General features: G+C 43.6%; 1 protein-coding gene and 1 non-coding gene across 2 annotated transcripts in view; one reads left to right on the top strand and one right to left on the bottom strand.

Moving 5' to 3' along the window:
• Nucleotides 1-3,902: 3,902 nt before the first annotated feature.
• NR1I2 (nuclear receptor subfamily 1 group I member 2) overlaps nt 3,903-19,478 on the top strand; it is a 28,660-nt gene continuing 13,084 nt past the window's right edge. The window contains exon 1 of the mRNA XM_090277037.1: nt 3,903-3,999. The gene's annotated coding sequence lies outside the window, so the exon portion shown is untranslated. The remainder of the gene's footprint in view (nt 4,000-19,478) is intronic.
• Nucleotides 6,939-7,043, bottom strand: LOC150021603 (U6 spliceosomal RNA). The gene has a single exon (XR_016513387.1). It is a non-coding gene; the product is annotated as a U6 spliceosomal RNA (small nuclear RNA).

Genomic DNA, 19,478 nt, shown 5'->3' on the forward strand with positions numbered 1-19,478 from the left:
CTTTAAAAGAGTTATTGAATTGAACTGAGCACCCACCAAATGAATTTAGTAGAAGTTTGTATAAAAGACTGATAAAGGCCTCTGCCCTAAGGGAGATTATAATCTACTGGAGAATAAGATACAGGTACCACATTCTGTGGTATAATTCATAAATGGGGTAAAAACAAAGCATCCCAAGATTCTGAGAAGAGAGAGATTGGGGATCCAACCAAAACAAGTGTGATTGATTGATGGGGTTCTGGAGCAACTGAAGTTCAATTTTAGTGACTCCCTCATTTGTTGGAACTTGCATTTCCAGGAAGGGAAAATTTTGTCACTGCTTGCAGCTTGTGATAAAATGGGAGCATTTTCAAAGAGAGGTTTCCTGTTCCCAGTCTCAGGCACCTTCTACTGCCTGCACCCGAGGACGAAAGGGACAGGTTTCCTCCAAGATTGCCTCACAGGCCCAGAGCCTCACCTTCATGTCTTGCCCTGGCTGACCCCTTCCGGAGGCCCACTGAGCACGTCCCAGAGGAATCCTGACATTTTTGAGAAGGACCATTTGACTGGTTAATAAGCACCTGTTTTCCTCAGGCTTCACCTGATTTTACACGGTTAGTTCCTCAGTCCTTTAGCTGACTCTCTCAGTTCTTTTAAAACATAAATATTCCCAGAGGGAGTAAAACATTAGATGAATTCACACTAAGAAAACTCCTTGGGCTTATCAGATCTGCTTTTCTCTTATGAGTGAGCGCCTTAGGAGCTCACCATTTCTGCTTGCTGCAACAGACAACTTCCCAGCTGGGCTTGGGGTTGGCTCAAATCCTTGTCTGGGGCATCAGTATGCTCTCCTTAGTGATCACCATGTATTTTCTTGGTGTTTTCTTAGCTTAGAGCCACGCCTAAAGTTATATTTGCCCGGCCATTTTACAGCTTTTCTCTTGCCTTCTGGTCCATGACCCCACAGAGCAGGCCTGGAGGACAGGGGATCCAGCGGTCCCTGCAAAAACCTGAGAAGAGTTTCTTTGCCTTAGTGATTTTATAACCTGTTCTTCGTTCTCTGTTTCTGCGGTAAATAATTCACCATTTTAACAAGAGAGATAAGGCCAGGCCCTTGCGAGCCAGGAGAGATTTGAGAGATGACGAAAGCTGTGCATTTTATCCGTGACCCAAGGACTTCTGGCAAGCTGCCCTCGCTGAGCTGGGATCCTTCTTCTTCTTCTTTTTTTTTTTCCTGGACACAGAAATGCCTTTCTTCACAAAAAGACATACTTTTATTTTTAAAGAATTAATTTTTTTAGAGGAGTTTTAGGTTCACAGCAAAAGTGAGAGGAAGGTACACATGCATAGCTTCCCCATACCAACACCCCCCACCCAAGTGGTACAGCTGTTACAAGTGATGAACCCACACTCATACATAATAATCACCCAACGTCTATAGTCTACATTAGCATTCACTCTTGGTGGTATACGTTCTATGGGCTTACATAAATGTATGATGACATGAATCTACCATTATGGTATCATACAAGAATATTATCGTCACCCTAAAAATCCTCTGGGCTCCTGGAAAGGCCTACTTTTAATCTTGGAAATATAAGTTTCTTGAGGTGAGTTTCCCAGCCCCTGTGACTGTGGTCATGGCTTCTGGGTGTAGCTTTCAGGGTCCCAGAGGTGCCACCAGTCCCAGCACACAGCCCCCAGGGTACGATAGACAGGCTGCTTCCACTGGGACCCGAATCCAGTACTTCACGTATCCTGGGTTCTCTCTGTCCAAGGCCCAAGCCAACCTCCCAACCAGTGGGATTTATAATCCAATGCCACCCAGCCCTGGCAGAATCCCCTAAGAACAGTCAGAAACTTGACTGACATAAAGGAGGCCCATGACCATGGGTCCCAGGCTCCACTGCTGGCAGTGGGCTGTGCAGGTCATCTAATCTTTGGATTTGGTTGGGAAGGGCAAGCAAGTGACCACCTGAGAAATGCTGGGACCCTAGGAGAGCCAAGCATCCTCACCCCCTGGGCGGGGCAAATTGAGTGGAAGAAAAGAAACCAATTTAATTAAAAAACAAAACATCGTGTCTGAGTCTTGCTTTTCTCATCTGGAGGGCTAGATTAAAATATATAACTCAAAATAAAAACAATTAAAATCAGGAAACAAGTGTAGGGAAATCCGAATTTCCACATGAACAGTGAGTGCTGTGATAATTTTTTGGAAATCCCTAATTCTCCTTCCCACCTGTCTTATCAGTCTCCCACTCCTGCTGTGGCAGGTGACCAACCTCACTGCAGTTTGAAGTGCGCATCCTGGCCACTCCCACAGCTGTGGCAGTGCCTCCTTTAAAACAAAGCAAGTAGAAGGAGGTATGCCGCAAGGCAGCGGAGGTTTTTTGGAGTCAGAGTTTTCCTTCTCTGATGTGCCCTGACTGGAAGATCGAACCAGCGACACTTAGCTCGCAGGCCGACGCTCAATCCACTGAGCCAAACCAGCCAGGGCTGATCCTGAAAGTACAGCCCTGATTATATAATTTCTTTGCTCAAAAACTCTAAATGGCAACATGCTCCTTACCAGATGAAGTACAGACTATCCAAAACAGCATCAATACTCCACTCCGCTACAAGCACCCCATTATGCCCCACGCCTAACACACCTCAAGCTTTTAGGTTTAGTCAAACTCAGCTATGTACCGTACCTTGAGGCATGTTTGGACTCTTCTGTTAAAAAGCCTCAGTATTTCAAACTGAGGAAGAATCCATACCTCTTCAGGGGAAAGGCTAAGGGAGTAAACCCCGACAGAAAATCCGGAGCCGGAGTCCCTAAGGCGGTTTGACGTTGTAGTCAACACCGGCAACTCCTGCGGCGCACCTGAAGCCAAGCTGTATTGACTCCGTCTTTCCCTTGGACCCTTCAGCTGCGAAGAGAGGGGGGGTCTGCTGCATGGGCAACAGCAGACCCTCCATATCACCCTGCCCAGGCTCTGTAGCTTCAGCTTCACTGGAGAGGACACTCCAGCGTCATCGCAAGATGTCGATTCAACACGGGAGGAGACAGATACCGTGTCACTCCCGAGTCGGACTGCACAGCCATTCTCGGCGGTGCAGATAGACTCTTCAGAAGCTACACCATCGTCTCTCGAGACGGACGGCTGCCGACGACGACGAGAAGGAGGTAAAAGGGCCATCAGCAGCAGCTGCTGGAGAACCGGCAGGATCAGGCTAAGAGTGAGGAGCTACTGGAACTTGGAGTAGGAGAGAACCGGTAACAGCTCTCCTTAGGTCCATTCTCCCTACTTCCGGTCAGCCTGCTGTCCTGAGCGGGAGCCACAGGTCACACTCTTATGAACTGTGCTCAGACCCCTCATCTCACACTCTTTCCCAATTGCTCTGTGCCGGTGTCGCTCTCATAAACACGTGGGCCCTCACAGGCACCATCAGAATCCAGTACTTTGCTCGCTTTCACTATCCAAGAAGGTGGCTTAGACAAAGGAGGAAATGTTAGGACTACATTTAAAATAACTTTGCCCCAGAGGCTAAAATTCAGAGAGCATCAGAAACAAAATTTGCTCAGAACTAATTATACAAACCGGATACTAGAAGCATTTCTACCCTTCTGTGTTTTACGATGAGGAAGGCAGGGAGAAAAAAGTGGGGGCACGTAATGAGAGTAAATACGGTAATCTGTTCATTTGCTAGTTGGAGTGCTGGACTTGGGACTTAGGAGTGCCAGCTGGGGGCCACTTAGAGCCACATCTGACCTGGACTGAAATGTAGGTGAGGGACAAGATTGGCTCATATCCTGGGGAATAATAACCTACGACTAAGACGACTAGGACGAGGAACAGGAAGCACTGCCTTGACTTCAACAGGGCCCTCAGGCTCTCCCTGCCAGGGAAGGGTTCGCCTTCAGAAAGCAAACAACTAGGCTCATGGGGTTCCTGATGTTCTGATCGATCCTTTGTTCCTGATTATTCAGAGTGGACCCCAAGGAGAAGTCACAACAAAGAAGTTACCACCAAGCAGGTATGGTTTTTTTTTTCTTTCTCTTTTGCAAGGGGCACACCGCCCCCCATCTCCATGCAAGAGAAGTGTGGGAACACAAATGCGGCTTCGGCTTGAGGTCAGCATCACAGTGGGTTGTGTAACTTGTCGACCTTGTTGCTCTCAACGTTTCTGGGGTGCAAGAGGCCATGAGGGACAGTCACTTAATATTGAGTCCCATTAGTAATGCTCCCCAATCCTGCACTGGCTTCCTAGAGATACAGTGATGGTGGGAACCTCAAGCCTCTCTGAGCTGCCCTGAGTCACATGTTCAATCAGCCCCCCCCTCTGTTACAGAGTCGGAGTTTAAAATATTCTAAGCAAGTCCCCGGAAGCTATTATTTAATGAGTTGGTTAATAAAAAGATAATTTTTCCATTCACCAAAAATACTTAAAACATTTTATATAGCAACTAATAACATAAAATAAAAATAAGTAAAGTAATATTAAAATGTAATGAATAATAACTTACAAAAACTTTAGTTATATAATAAAGTCTAAATCAGGAGTTACAAACTATGGCTCACAGGCCAAATCTAGCCCACCAGCTGTTTTTATAAAGTTTTATTGGAAAACAGTAATGCTCACTCATTATGTATTATCTATAGCTGCTTTTGCTCTACAACAGCAGAATTGAGTAGTTGCAAAAGAGACAGTATAGCTACCAAAACATGAAAGATTAACTGTTTGGCTCTTTATAGAAAAATTTGCCAGCTCCTAGTCTAAAGCTATTATCGTGTTCCTCAGTTATTATGTAATTAACATAATGGACAGCCACAAAACTGACTAAACTATTGTTACTAGGTAATAGCCTTTTAAAATTCTAAATTATTACATGCTCTTTATAAAAATGGGAAAGCAGTATAGAGAAAGCTAACTTCTTCTTTAGCCATGCTGCCAATGCTAATACCCTCTTCCGCCAAAAGTAATTCCTATAACCAGTTTGGCATATTTGTTGCCAGGTGGTTTCCTTTGCATTCATGCATACATATATGTATTAATAAATTAGTTGTTGTCATATTCTCATTCTGTTTTTCCACTCCACAAACTTTCCATATCTATATAGAGAGACTTTCCAGACCTGTATATAGCTCTACCTCAATTTTAACTGCTATGTGGTATTCCACAGAGTACAATCTTTTTACTTAGCCATTTCCTTTTTGATATGGTAGCTGTTTCCAATATTCCCCTTTTACCAAAATGCTACAATGACCCTCACTGTATAAGCCTTCTTGTGCCCATGTGCAAGTGTATTTCTTGAGGATATACTGAGAAGTTGAATTGCTACATCCTGAGATATGTCCATTTTAATTTTTAATACTATGAAATAGCCATCCACAGTGTCTGTACCAATTTATACTCTGACTGGCAGAGAATGATAGATAGTTAATGCTCCTTCACACCCTGATGTTTGCTCTTTATTAAACATTTTATTACTTTTCCAACTGGATGAGTAAAAATAGTAATCCTTTTTAAAAATATTTAAATTTCCTTGATTACTGGTATTAGTTTTCCAAGGTTACCATAATAAAATACCACAGGCTGGGTGGCCTAAGTGACAGAAGCTTATTTTCTCACAGTTCTGGAGGCTGGAAGTCCAACATGAAGGTGCCAGCAGGGTTGGTTTCTCCTGAGGCTTCTCCCCTTGGCTTGCAGATGGCTGTCTTCTAGCTATGTCCTCACATGGCCTTTCTTCTGTGTGAGTGCCTTCCTGGTGTCTATCTTTGTGCTCAGATTCCCTCCTCTTACAAGGACACCAAGCATATTGGATTACAGCCTGTTCTAATGACCACGTTTGAGCTTAATTACCCCTTTAAAATGTCCTACATCCAAATACAGTCACATTCTGAGGTGTACTGGGAGACATAAGTCAACCAATAACAACTAATGAAGTTGGACATATTTTTATACAATTCTTGGCCATCTTTTTATATACATTTTGACTATCACATTATCTCTTCTTAATTGCTTATTCATATTCTTAGCTCATTTTATATTGGGTTATCTTTTTCTATTCACTTGTAGGAGTTTTATATTTATTCTTAATACTAATTCTTTGATATATATAATAAATATTCCAGGTCTATAATTTGTTTTTTAATTTTTTTAAAGTTGGATTTTTAGTCAACAGAAATATTTACTATTATTGTTATGCTATTGTTATTTTGATGTAGTTGAAGTTAATTTTCTCCTTGATGGATTTTGCTCTTTGGGCTTATTTAAAAAAGCATTCTCAACTTTCAAACTTCTGATGATATTTTGGCATACTCTTTTCTAATATTTTTATCATTTAAAAAATAGGTCTTCAGTCTACCTGGAACTTTTTTTCTATGAATTATTCCAATAGCATTTATTGAAAAGTCTGTCCTTTTCTTTTCCATCTGGAATGTCACCTCTATCATGTATTTCAGTTGGATAGTCTCATTTTTACATGTCTGTTGCCAGATACTCTGTTTTTCTGTATCTATTTTTTGGGGGTGGTGGGAGGAGCTTTAAGATTTTCTTTCTTTCTTTTTTTATTATTGTTTTTCTATTACAGTTGTCCCATTTCTCCTTCTTTGTTCTCCCCTGCTCCGCCCACCTTCCTCTTCTCCCACAGTCAACCCCCATTTAGTTGTCCATGTCCATGGGTCATTTATACTAGTTCCTTGACAAGACCCTTCCCCTTTTGCCCTGCTTTTCCCCTCTCCCCCCTCCTCTCTGGTCACTGTCAGTCTGTTCCTTGTTTACATGCCTTTGGTTCTATTTTGCTCATTTGTTTGTTTTGTTCATTAGTTTCCTATAGTAGGTGAGATCATATGATATTTGTCCTTTGCTGCCTGCTTATTTCACTTAGCATAATACTCTCCAGTTCCATCCATGCTGTAGCAAAAGGTAGGAGTTCTTTCTTTCTGCTGCGTAGTATTCCATTGTGTAAATGTAAAAAATATGAATGCTTCATGAATTTGTGTGTCATCCTTGCGCAGGGGCCATGCTAATCTTCTCTGTATCGTTCCAATTTTAGTATATGTGCTGCTGAAGTGAACAGTGTATCTGTTTTTGATTCCTGAGCCAATTTCCATTATAGCTTTATTGTTTCTAACTGTTTTTTACTGATATATAGAAATCTATTATGTGTTTTGATATTTTTTCTGGTCACCTTACAGAATTCTCTTAATAGTTGTAAGAGTTTATCAGTTGATTTCTTTGGAATTTCTTGGTAGACAACCATATTACATATGCATAATAAGAGTTTTTTCCTTTCATTCTAATCTTTAAACAGCCTAATATATATATATATATATATATATCTGTATTGCTTTTTCTTGGCTTTACACAATGCTGAGCAATGGCCATGAGAAAGAACAATCTCATGACTGATGCAGGTTTGTGTGGCTTGTATGCTACCCAATTCTAGGGCTACAATCACACTTAGATATCTTAGTCATGTTCCTGACTTTAATCCATTTTTATTACATGCCATGAACTCACATTTCTTGATGACTTCTTTGCAGAATTCTTCAAGGCTAGGGTTGTGCCTTGGTCGCAACATTGGAAGGACATAAAAATGTGCATGGGACTCTTCTTGCATACAGGGGCCTTCTGGGTGTTGTGATTTGAAGGGAACCACACCCAATACCTGATTATCCATCTGCCATCCCTCCTGAACTTCTGTAAAATATTGAAATAACAAACTGAATATCGTATTGAAAATTAAGATGAAGATACATATTTAAATCCCTTATGTAACATATGAAACAATTCCCCTGGGTCTCTATGAATTCCAAACAGAGTCAAACTACGGAATCATAGGACAGAGCACTACACATGCATGTAAGAGACAGGCAGATAAATCAGAGGTTGTTGTTCCCTGTTAAACATTGGAAGAGGGTACGAGGTGTACTTTGGACTTGGGCTGACCCTAGCTCTCAACCCTGATCCATGTCTAGGAATGAACTTTTTGACCTCTTGGATCTGATGATGGTGCCCGCAAAACCAAAAACCAACTTTCTTTTATGGCCACCTGAAGATAACAGCTTGTCTCTCACATCTGAGTTCATTTAGTGTAACTTTTGCTCTCTCAGTTCCTTCAGGTGCCTTTCCCATGCCAGAACAAAGAAGGCGGAGACTTTTGTTCACAATATTGGATCTATTTCAAAATGTTTTTAAATATATGATCTCATTTTGTCCCCATGAGTTTTGTGACAAAAATTTATTTAAGTAGTATATCTATTTGCACTACAGGAAGAATCAGAATAAAGGGAAAGGAAAAGAAGTTCTATCACTTATTGCCTTCCTGACCTTGGACACACCTCAAAGCCCTAATTTCCTCATTTGTGGGAAGTAAAACAAGACCTGCCCTGCCCTGCTCACCCCGGGGGAGGCCTGCTCTGTCTATCCCACAGGCACCTCCCAAGGAGATGATGATTTTGAAATCATTTTGTAAACATCAAAACCTGTGTAATGTGAGTTAATAAATGACCAGGCTTCTCCCTTCATTGAACAAAGCCAATAGTTTTATAAACTTCTAGAAATTCAATTCTTATATAATTTCCCTTTACCAGCTTTGTTTCCTCTTTATCCTCTGATATACATATTTATTATATACATAAAAGTTCTGCTATACACATACATATATATGTACGAGTGTAGATATATACATATTACAAAATATACATATTATGTATATGCTCATAAGATATATATAAAACATATGTGTGTATATATTATCAATGTAACCTGCAACTCCTCTGCATACCCTTTTCCTGGGAAGGGGCTGTCTCTCTCATCCCTAGCCATACCTCAACTTTAAACAGCAATTTGTGATGCCAGTCATTTCACATGCCTGTGTGATCCCTTTCTCTGTTTTCTGGATCCTCAAGATGTTTTTATCTCCATATTCTCTGCCTGCCATTTGGTCACCTTCTTCCTCATGTGCTTTTTGTGTATGGCTGATTTTCTTCCTGGCTAGTTGGATTTCTAGATCCTCACTATGCCAGGTGGGCACCGCAGACCATGGCATCAGAACCTGCCGGGAAGGCGGGGGCGCTCAGGCCCACCCCAGACTGCCATGTGCACAGACAAGTTGGAGAATCCCCATCTTAGGGTGTAAGTAGCTTTGGGTGACCTGAAGCAGTGGGGACTCAGAAGCAGGCACGGGAGAGGAGGAAGGTGGCAGTCAGTGACCGCCGCCGACCCAGGCCTCTCGGAGACTCACAGGTGGCTCAAAAGCTAAGGTCATTTGGGATCAAAAGTGTATTAACTGACCAGGTCATCTTTTTACTCCTCACAGCAGTGCTTTTAACTACTGTTGCACTTTTCTTCCTGCTTCTTCTCTGCCTCATAGCTTCTGCTTCCTCACAGCTCTACTGGCTCCGGGCCCTGCCTTCTCTCTGGTGTGATGGCTGCCAGGACGAGGCCAGGCTGAGACATATGGGCACTCACCTCCCTCTTATACTTTAGCTTCCCTTTTAATGTTCTTTAAATATTTGATCAACATTTATTTAGTCACAAGTGATGTTATTTTTTAAAATTATGGTAAAATATAACGTACAATTTACCATCTTAACCATTTTTAAGTGTACAATTCAGTAATGTTACGTGTATTTATATTGTTGTGCAATTGATCTCCAGACCTTCTGTACCCATTAAACAACACCTCTGTATTCCTCCCTCCCATGGCCCCTGGCAACCATGTTTTACATTTAAAAAAACTTTGTTGAGGAATAATTGCAAATATAATTGTGTATATTTAAAGAGTACACATGATGATTTGATATATATATATATATATATATATATACACACACACATTGTCGAATGATTATCAAAGTCAAGATAAGAAACACGTCCATCACCTTACATAGTGTGTGTGGTGAGAATGCTTAAGATCTCCTCTCAGCAACACTCCGGTACATGATACTGTGTCATCAGCAACAGGACCATGCTGTGCATTGTCACTATTCTCCTCTCTGTTTCTATGAGTTGGACTAGTCTAAATATCTCATATAAGTGGAATCATACAGCATTTGTCTTTTTGTAAACGGCTTATTTCACTTAGCATAATGTCTTGGAGGTTTATCCATTGTGTAGCATGTATCAGAATTACCATCCAAGGCTTTGAAAGCATTCCATTATACGTATATGCCGCATGTAAACCTAGAGCACATTTTGGTTGTCCATTCATCTGTTGATGGACATCTTTTGGACACTGTAAATAATGTTGCTGTGAACATGGGTGCACAAATACCTCTTTGTGACTCTGCTTTTGATTCTTATGGATATATGCCCAGGAGTAAAATTTCTGGATCATATGGTAATTCTAATTTTAATATTTTGAGGACCCTCCGTGCTGTTTTCCATAGCAGTCGCACCATTTTACATTCCCAGCAGCAAGCAGCGCACAGAGCTTCCCACTCCCCCACGCCTCTCCAGCTCTTGTTCTTTTCTCTTTTTGTTCTAGTGGCTGACCTAGTGTGAGGAGCTGATGTCTCACTGTGACTTCGATTCGCATTTCCCTACCAATTAGTGATGTCAAGGACCTTATCACATGCTTGTTGACAAGTGATGCTCTTTTAATAAAAAATGTGTACCATTTACTTCATGGTCAAAATAAATAAATTATTCTAAGCATTTTCCAAACCAGGAAACGTCTGGGAAGGCATGTCTAAATGGTTTGATAATAAAATAGTCCACTCATTCCCTGAAAACAGCCCTACCCCACACATCATCCCATTTCTGGCTCTGTCTGCTGATTTCAGCAGGTGGTCCAGGGTGGTCCAGGGTGGTCTTCAGCTGGTTGTGTGGAGTAGCCCTGGTGATGGGTGTCTCTGACCACAGAGACTGATCAGCATCTTTAAGGAGTGTTTTAAATCCCCCCTCAGGGTGATGACTACTTTGGTAAGAAAAAGAACAATTTATGATTTATCTAACTTCTGATACATTCCAGCTATGTTTTAGTGCCCTTTGCATAGGGTGGCCCCCGAGGCAGCAGCCAGCCCTTTAATTTGGCTGTTTGCACAGCTGACCTTCAGATTCACTGTGAAAGCATCTGAATGGGTCCCTGGATCACCAGTCCCTGGGAGAGAGCAATTACACCACCTCTCATAGGCCCCCAGAAAGCCGATGGACCCTTTATTCGGACCCCAGGGCCTGGATCAATTAGAAGCCCCTCTGAGGGCAGCTGCGGGTGGGTCACAGCTGCAAGCATCTTCCTCCTGCAAGGTCAGGCCGGACATGTTTATACGAGAGTCTCCTTTGCAAGGACAGAGATGGGAGGCTATAAACACTCATGTAACATCATCGTCCCCTTGTGTAATTGCCTCACAAACATTGGCATTTTATCTGACACGTCCTGTCTTCTGGTGTGTGTGTTAAGGAAGGAATAATACCTTTTTCTATCAAAGCTTTCTTTGATCCCTGTGCTGAAGCTAAGAGCTAATTTGATGGGTATCTCTTCAAACCCCAGATCTCACTTTAACTCCCATCTTGCTGTCAACTCATTCTCTTCTAGCCGAAGTTCACTCTTCCCCTTCAGAGTTGCCAGAAGGAAAAGTAAGCTCAATCCTTACCACTCACTCAAGCATGATGACAGAGTTAGCAGTGTGGCAGAGAGAGGACAGGGTCAATGGCAGGACAGGGTCAAGGACAGGACAGGGTCAAGGATAGGCCACACAATCCTGCTTTGTCAGATCATTGGAAGAGGCCTCTCTGAAGACTTCCTGGTTTGCCACTGTCACCGAGGCATTTGGGCCTGACTTCAGATTCAAAACGTAACAGAAGACTGAGACGGAAAGGCTCTGCTGCTGGTCTGAGATGGACTCTCCCCTGGAGACTTTGGCAGTTTGTGTGGCTGAGTTTAACACATTGTAGGTGGGACATGTAAAATCAAGTTTTCGCAAACCACATAGAGTGCCTTTATGTTTCATAATAACGACAAAGAGTACCTTCTAAGGTAAGAAAGTCAAAGTTTCTTTAAAAAATTCAAAGTAGTTTTCAGTTTATAGCGATTTTATGTAACAACATAATTCGCACGCGTATTTCAAAGAATCTCCCACTCCCACCATAATGCGTTGGCACTAAATGCCCGCATACATTTTAATAGACACAACAGAACCAGGGCAGAGACAGATTTACGCAGACGAAGCTTAGGCTTCTAGATCCCTCACTCACATGGGCTCCTTCCTACAGTCATATGCTTTTGTAAAATATTCAGAAGTATGTTACTCAATCACAGTTGTGTTTAGATAACTTTTACTTCCACTGTTATATTTTTCCCGACATGGATTCGTGGTGGAAAGGCAATGGGCACACTTGGGGATCAGGCTAAAGACAGCTGAGTCAGAGCCGCAGTTAGGTAGGGTGTTTCATATGTCTGCCACTATTTGAGTGCAGAGTTAATTACTGCTAGCCATCCAGTGTAGAAACGGGTTCCAGGAATGCCCCACTCCACCTTCTCCTCCACCGTCATGATGGGAAGACACTGGGCTGAGGTGTACCACATCACCATGCCCTGTGGTGTCCAGACTGAAGGAGGGGAATGAAGTTTGAAACGGTTGGAGCCAGAACTCAATCTATGGAAAACCTTTCCAAGTAGGAAGACTTATGCGAAAGAATCATGATAGAGGTTTTCTTTTTTGACAACAATCCTCAACAATTGTGAAGATAAAACTTTTCTCCATTATCGCAATAAAAAGCAAATTTTGATCAATAATGTTAGAGGATTTTATCTTTTCTGTCCTTTATATAAAAAAATGACATTTACAAAACCATTGTTACATGAGGAGTATAATTTGTTTTCTAATGCTGCTGCAGTAATACCACACGCTTGATGGCTTAAACGATACAAAGTTTAATATCTTAACAGTTCTGGATGTCCGAAGTCCAAATTCAGTGTCATGGGGCTAAAATCAAGGTATTGTCAAGCTGGTTCCTTCTGGAAGCTCTAGGGGAGAATCTGCTTCCTTGGTTTTTCCAGTTTCTAGCTGACACCTGCAATTCCTTGGCTCCTGGTCCCTCCTTCCATCTTCAAAGGTAGCAGCAGGGTGTCTGACCCCCTTTTTATCATCACATCTTTTTCTCCGACCAAACCCAGGAAAGTGTCTCTGATTTTAGGGATTCATGTGATTAGCTTAAGACCACCTGGGTAATTCTGGATAATGTCATTTCAAGGTCTGTACCATTAATCATATCTGCAAAGACCCTTTTGCCATGTAAGGAAACATATCCACATGCTCCAGTTGAGGACATCTTTGGGGGCCATTATTCTGTCTCCCACAAATAGACAAAGATATAATAGAGGTATGTCCGGCAATTCATTAATTAAAATGTCACATTATTTTCCTGGTTTTGTGGTGTTCCTTACTTGTCCTTTTTAATATTTGTAATTTATTGTGATTTAAGAAATGCTTTTTCACAAATATATATTCTTTGGTACCTAACTATGTAACTGTAATTTTGTACTCTTTTTCTTAATGATGATCCCCTAATTGTATAAGCTTCAGACCCCATGTGAGCTGATTAGTGACAACTCTACTCTCGAAATAATTAACCTGAGAACCCTAGGAGTGGGGAGTTGGCTGCTGGCTGCTGTGGCTCATGGGCCACCAAGGGAGCCAGTAAATGTGGGATGGAGTCTCCCTGTGTCTGACCTAGTGAGCCTCCTTCTGTCCGTGACCTTAGAGTCACTGGCCTGAGCAAAGCACAGCGTGTAGACATGGTGTAAGGGAAGCCCCCGATAACAGACTTGCCTGGGGGGGATGACGGAAAAGAGGGGTGATGTAGGAGTCCCAGAACTGTTACACTGGACACTTAGCACACCTCCTACTTTGGCGGCACCATGATTCTCTCCTGTTCATCAGCCAGCTATTGCTTCCTCGTTCATGGCCAGGCCACTGCAGCTTGTCTGCCCGCTCTCCGGGGTTCTTTTCTGGCCTCAGCACTAACCAGGCCCCTCCGCTTTCCTTGTGCCACCTTAAGGAAAACCCTCCTCAACCATGGTCTCTTTTTGGCCCTGTTTAACCTGCCCGCTTCATCCCTTAGTGCTGCCTTCCCTCCCACTTCCTGTGCCTCTGGTCAAGGCTGGCACCTCACTTTTGCTTGAACTTCTTTCACTTTGTTCTTGACAATTTCTAAACTACAACCCCATTCTCCCTTCCCTAGCTTTTTTTTTGTTTGTTTCCTAGCTATATCCCAACACCTTGACAAGGGTTTCTCTCCTGCCCATCATCTCCCTGCTAGCATTTTGCTTTTCCTGCTGTGGAGAGTTTTCCCCTGCCCCAGACCTCTCGGCTAAACTCCGCGGCCTAACGGGCAGCCTCTTACACCTCTTACTGGGCATTTTTTCCTTCCTTTACGTATGGAGACACCATTTCCCACGCCGACACCCGATTTCCAGCCTGTGGCCCCAGATGTACCCACAGCACCGCTTAGCTGTGTTCTCACGGCCTCTAACACTTGACTCCAAAGGTTAGTAGTGGATCCTTTGCCACCCACTCACTCTCACCAGGACCCCTCTCTTCCTGGCACCTCCCTTTCAGTCCTTCCCTTTCACGTGCTCATTGTGCAGGGGGAGGGGTGTGCGTGCTCACACATTTGTCTGTTGTTTTTTTCCAGTTTGTAATCACGATCAGCCATGTATCCTGTGTCATTGGGGCCTTTCGGTTTAAACATTCATGTTGAGTATGCTGCATCTCACAGGCTAATCTCCCTTTGATCAGGAAACCCCAGGTCTGTGGCCCTGAAGCAGGGTCCCCTTCTGCCTAGTTTTTGGATACTGAACTTGCTCTGAGTCCTCTCCCAGCACCACGGCAGCTGTGCTCTGCAAGAGTCCCTGTGCGGGCCTCCTGTCGTTCTCTCTGGTGTTCTCTCTCGCTCACACACCGTCCAGGCTGCCTCTGCAGTCCTCTCCTTGCTCCCTCCTTCAGCCCTGTCCACTCTCCTCTCTCCCTGTCTACTCCCAGCTCCCAGCCCGTCCTCCTCCCTTCCTCCCAGCGATCCTTGGTCCTTCTAGAGCAGAAGCATAATTTATGTTTTCTTTAGGGTTTCCCTCCATTACCACCTAGGGATGCACCACTCTCCTTCCTTTCTTTCTCTTCAGGTTCAAATATGTCTTCCCTGAAGTGCATGCTCTCCACTCCTGGGTGGGGGTGCGGGGTCCCCTCTGGGCCGGCTTCTGAGCGGCACCTGCCTCCACAGGTCCTCAGCAGCCTCCTCTCCCTTTAATGCTTACCCTTCCAGATCTTCCCCTGTGGCAACATCCCCTGGACAGGACAGCACACTCTCCTCTTCCTCTTCATACCCAAGGCCACGTTGGCCTCATCGGTAGCTTCCATTTCAGTTATGGGGCTCCTGAGCACCAGAGAAGTTGGTGAGTAGAGTGAGTCAGTCCAAGGTCAGGGGCAGGATATGTTTATTGATTTTAGAGAGAGCCAAAGGTGGGAAGAGAGAGAAGCATTGATGTGAGAGAGAAACATCGGTTGGTTACTTCTATATGTGCCCTGACTGTGGATCCAACTTGCAACCTTCTGGTGTATGAGATGACACTTCAACCAACTGAGCCACCCAGCCAGGGCTGCCGGTCCTTTTAGACGCAGGGTCATCTGTGTACATGAGCCTCTGCTTAGCAAGTCAAGGATGTGGAATACAGATGAAGTCTCCCTGCAACTGGCCAAGATCCAGCAGATGGGCATCACAGCCTTGACTATTTCTCTGACATGGGACAGGATGCTCCTGTGTGTCACAAAAGTGGCAGCAAGATTCCTTGGTCCCTTCTGCTATCAGCAAGAATGAAGAGCTGCTTGAAAGGAATCACACAGCATGGAGGACTATTTGAAACGCACTACCTAGGAAAAAGTGCATACAGGAGGTTTAGTAAATGACTCACCTGCACAGAAAACAGATCCTGTGGAGGATGCAGCAGAATTGTTGAATTGGAGTCAACTGACTTGGGTTCAAATTCTGCTTTAACCCTCTACAAGCTAAACAGTGTCAACTAATCACCCACCCAGAGGGGAGAGAGGACATGTGCTCACTGCAGCCAGCCTGTCACGCACAGACACTACATTCATTAAGTTAGTCATTCTTTGATTGATGGCTCTTCCTTGCTGAGAGTATATTCTATCTTTGGTCTTCAGCCTCAAAGCTGGATTTTACAATTAATTATTTTTGCAAAGGCTTCACTGAAGGATTTCACTTTCTGGGAATACAGGAGGTGATCTTGTCAACCCTCTGCTGGTAATTTCACAGAACACCAAGCACAGTGAGGAGTAGGTACAAGCCTCAGGGTACACACAGCTGAGGCCCATTGAGTCTGCAGGTCTAACTGGTCATATAAAATTCACACGAAAGAGAGATGTGGCTTACATGTACCAGTCACCTGGTCACTGTCATTTTCCTGGCCCACAGGGTACCCTTCTATGAGAAGGACTGAAATGAAAGTGCAGCAGGATCAGACACCCCAGTTCCCATCTATTGCTAACTAAATTGCAGGGGTTCTGTTTCCATTATTTCTTGCCATGTAACAAGCCTCTCCAAAGCTTACTGGGTTACACCAATCACCATTTTCTTCTCTTCATGGTTCTGTGGGTTGCCGGAGCTCAGTGGGGAGCCCTTCTGCTCCATACGGCATCAGTTGGATGCTTAACTGGGCTGGGACATCCAAGAGGGCTTGCTCACATGTCCGGAGCTCAGTGGGCACAGCTGGAAGCCTGGGGCAGCTGGGTCTCTCTCCTCTGCCATCTCGAGGCTCTCTCTCTTCACATGACCTCATTGCGCGGTCACTCTGGCAGAGGAGCCAGATGTTCTCACATGGTGGTGTGTGGCTTCCCCAAGGGTAAAAGCAGAAGCTATCAGGCCTTCTTATGGTTCCGGCCCAGAAGCGACAGGGTCACTTCCCTACATTCTGTTGCTTAAAGCAAGTCACAGGCCATCCAGATTCATCCTGGGAGGGGACTGCACGAGGGCAGGGCTCCCGGGAGGTGAGGGTTACTGGGGGCGGTCTGTGGAGAACAGCTGTCAGGGCCCTGTACCTAGGGCTTCACCACGATATGAGAGAATGGACCATGGAAGGTACCCGTGTCTGCTTATTTAACAGAAAACCTCGGCAAAACAAAGTAAAAGTTGTACCAGTCCTAGGGATTGGGATTCTGGCACTAATTCTAGTATGTCGTCATTAAGGAATCGGGGAAGGTTCTAATCAGACACAGTTTAAGTAGATGTTTCATCTCTGTCCTTTAGGAGGCATTTCTATCATCTTGGTGTGTGTCATCTACTGAGCTTCTGTCATTCGTGTGTCTTGTAGTTACGTGTTGCTTCCCTCCCGGGGAAGGGACCGCCATCTCACTCTTCCATTGTCCAAAGCTGATCATTTATGGCAAAATTTCTGCCAGCCATCTCCATAGCCCCAGGTTCTGCTGTTCCTAATGGCTCCCGAATGAAGCTGAAAATGTAAGGCAGGTTGTTTTCCTCCACCGTGCATCTGAAATAACACCTTGTGTATAAAAATGTCCCTTCCTGTGATGATCTTTGATTTTAGAACTCTTTGTAACTGAGCAGTCAGAGGGTTTTATGGCAGGCCCTGGATTTCTGCCAAACGAACGACTTCCAGCTTTTGTAAAACATGAAAAAGTGTCCAACATAACAGTATCTGGTGTGTGATAGATGTTCAACAATGTTTGTTGAGTGAAATGATAAATGTTTTAATAATTACCTTTTGTTAAGGACTTAGAACATTGTGAGTTACAATAACTGTTAGTTGCCATTTTACCATTTGTCCCCATCCCCCTTTTCAAAAATTTTATTTGTCGTTTATTGAGGTATAACTAACATATAACATTACATTAGTTTCAGGTGTACAATGTTATGATTTGTGTTAGGTTTGTGCCCGGAAGAAGGGAAGAGTCCATTGGACCAGTTCAAAGCCTTCATTGAAGGATGTTCAAGCAGGCGGGCTGAGTCCAAGCAGACAAAAACAGCAAGGGAAGGGGTAGGAGGATATTCAAGGGCACGGAGCAGACCCCCAGGGGAGTGAGTCACCCTGCTGGTCAGCTCCAGAGTCCAGGATGTAGGTGAAATAACAGTGCCCTCTGGTTAGGGATGGTTGCTGTGGGAACAGAAAGTCCAGGAGATTTATGGTCCTTGCTCCTGGGAAATGCTCAAGGAGGGAGAAACCAGGTCTCCGCAGCATGCTGGCGCTATGCCTCAGTTGCCTCTGACAATAGGGAACTTTATGATCAGGTACATGGCCAGTGATGGATACCCTCTTTGTTTTAGCACAGTTGGTGGCTCAGGTCCTGTGTGACTGCAGACCACGGTTCCCAAGAACACAGTGACCACTGGCTGTAGCTTATTTTGCAAGTCCTGACAGAGGTGGCAGGTTTCAGGGTGGGCAACATGGGGTCTCTGGCCCTAACAATGTGATACTTGAATATGCTGCAAAATGATCACCTCAGTAACTTTAGTTAATATCCATCACCATCCCTGTTCAGTTCAAGTTCACTGTCAGCCTATTTTATCTGCAGTTTTCTGGAGGGCCAGGGTCAGGGGACAGATTAATTTCTTTTTCAACCTGTTTCTTTTTACTTCTTTAATGTGGCTACTAGAAAAATTTAAATTATACATGTTGTATTTCTTTTTTTTTTAATTATACTTTACTGATTATGCTATTACAGTTGTCCTGATTTCCCCCCTTTGCTCCCCTCCACCCAGCATCCCCCACTCCCTCAGGCAATCGCCCCACCATTGTTCATGTCCATGGGTCATGCATAGGTTCTTTGGCTACTGCATTTCCTATACTGTACTTTATATACCCAAGGCTATTCTGTAATTACCTATTTGTACTTCTTAGTCCTCTCACCTTTTCTCCCATTCCCTCACACACGCCCTCCCATCTGGCAGCCATCAAAATGCTCTCTGTATCCATGATTTTATCTCTGATCTGCTTGTTTGCTTAGTATATTTTCTAGAGTCAATTATTGATGGATATGTATTTTTGCCATTTTATTGTATATAGTTTTGGTCTTCTTATTCAATAAGTCCCTTTAACATTTCATGTAATAATGGTTTGGTAATGATGAACTCCTTTCCTTTTTCTCGTCTGGGAAGCACTCTTTTTTTTAAAAGTATATTTTATTAATTATGTTGTTACAGTAGTCCCAACTTTTTCCCCTTTGCTCCCCTCTGCCAAGTACCCCCCTTCCCTCCAGCAATCCCACTCCCCTTAGTTCATGTCCATGGGTCATGCATATAAGTTCTTTGGCTTCACCCTTTCCTATATTATTCTTAACTTCCCCCTATCTATTTTGTACCAACCAATTATACTTCTTAATCCCTGCACCATTTCCCCATTTCTCCCCCTTCCCCCTCCCAGCTGATAACCCTCCAAATGATCCCCATAGCTATGATTCTGTTCCTATTCTGGTTTGCTTAACTGGATTTTGTTTATATTTTTTAGATTCAGTTGTTGATAGTTGTGAGTTTGTTGT

This window comes from Furipterus horrens, unplaced genomic scaffold (genome assembly GCF_987537825.1).
Source record: "Furipterus horrens unplaced genomic scaffold, mFurHor1.1.pri manual_scaffold_1, whole genome shotgun sequence".
Classification (NCBI taxonomy): domain Eukaryota; kingdom Metazoa; phylum Chordata; class Mammalia; order Chiroptera; family Furipteridae; genus Furipterus; species Furipterus horrens.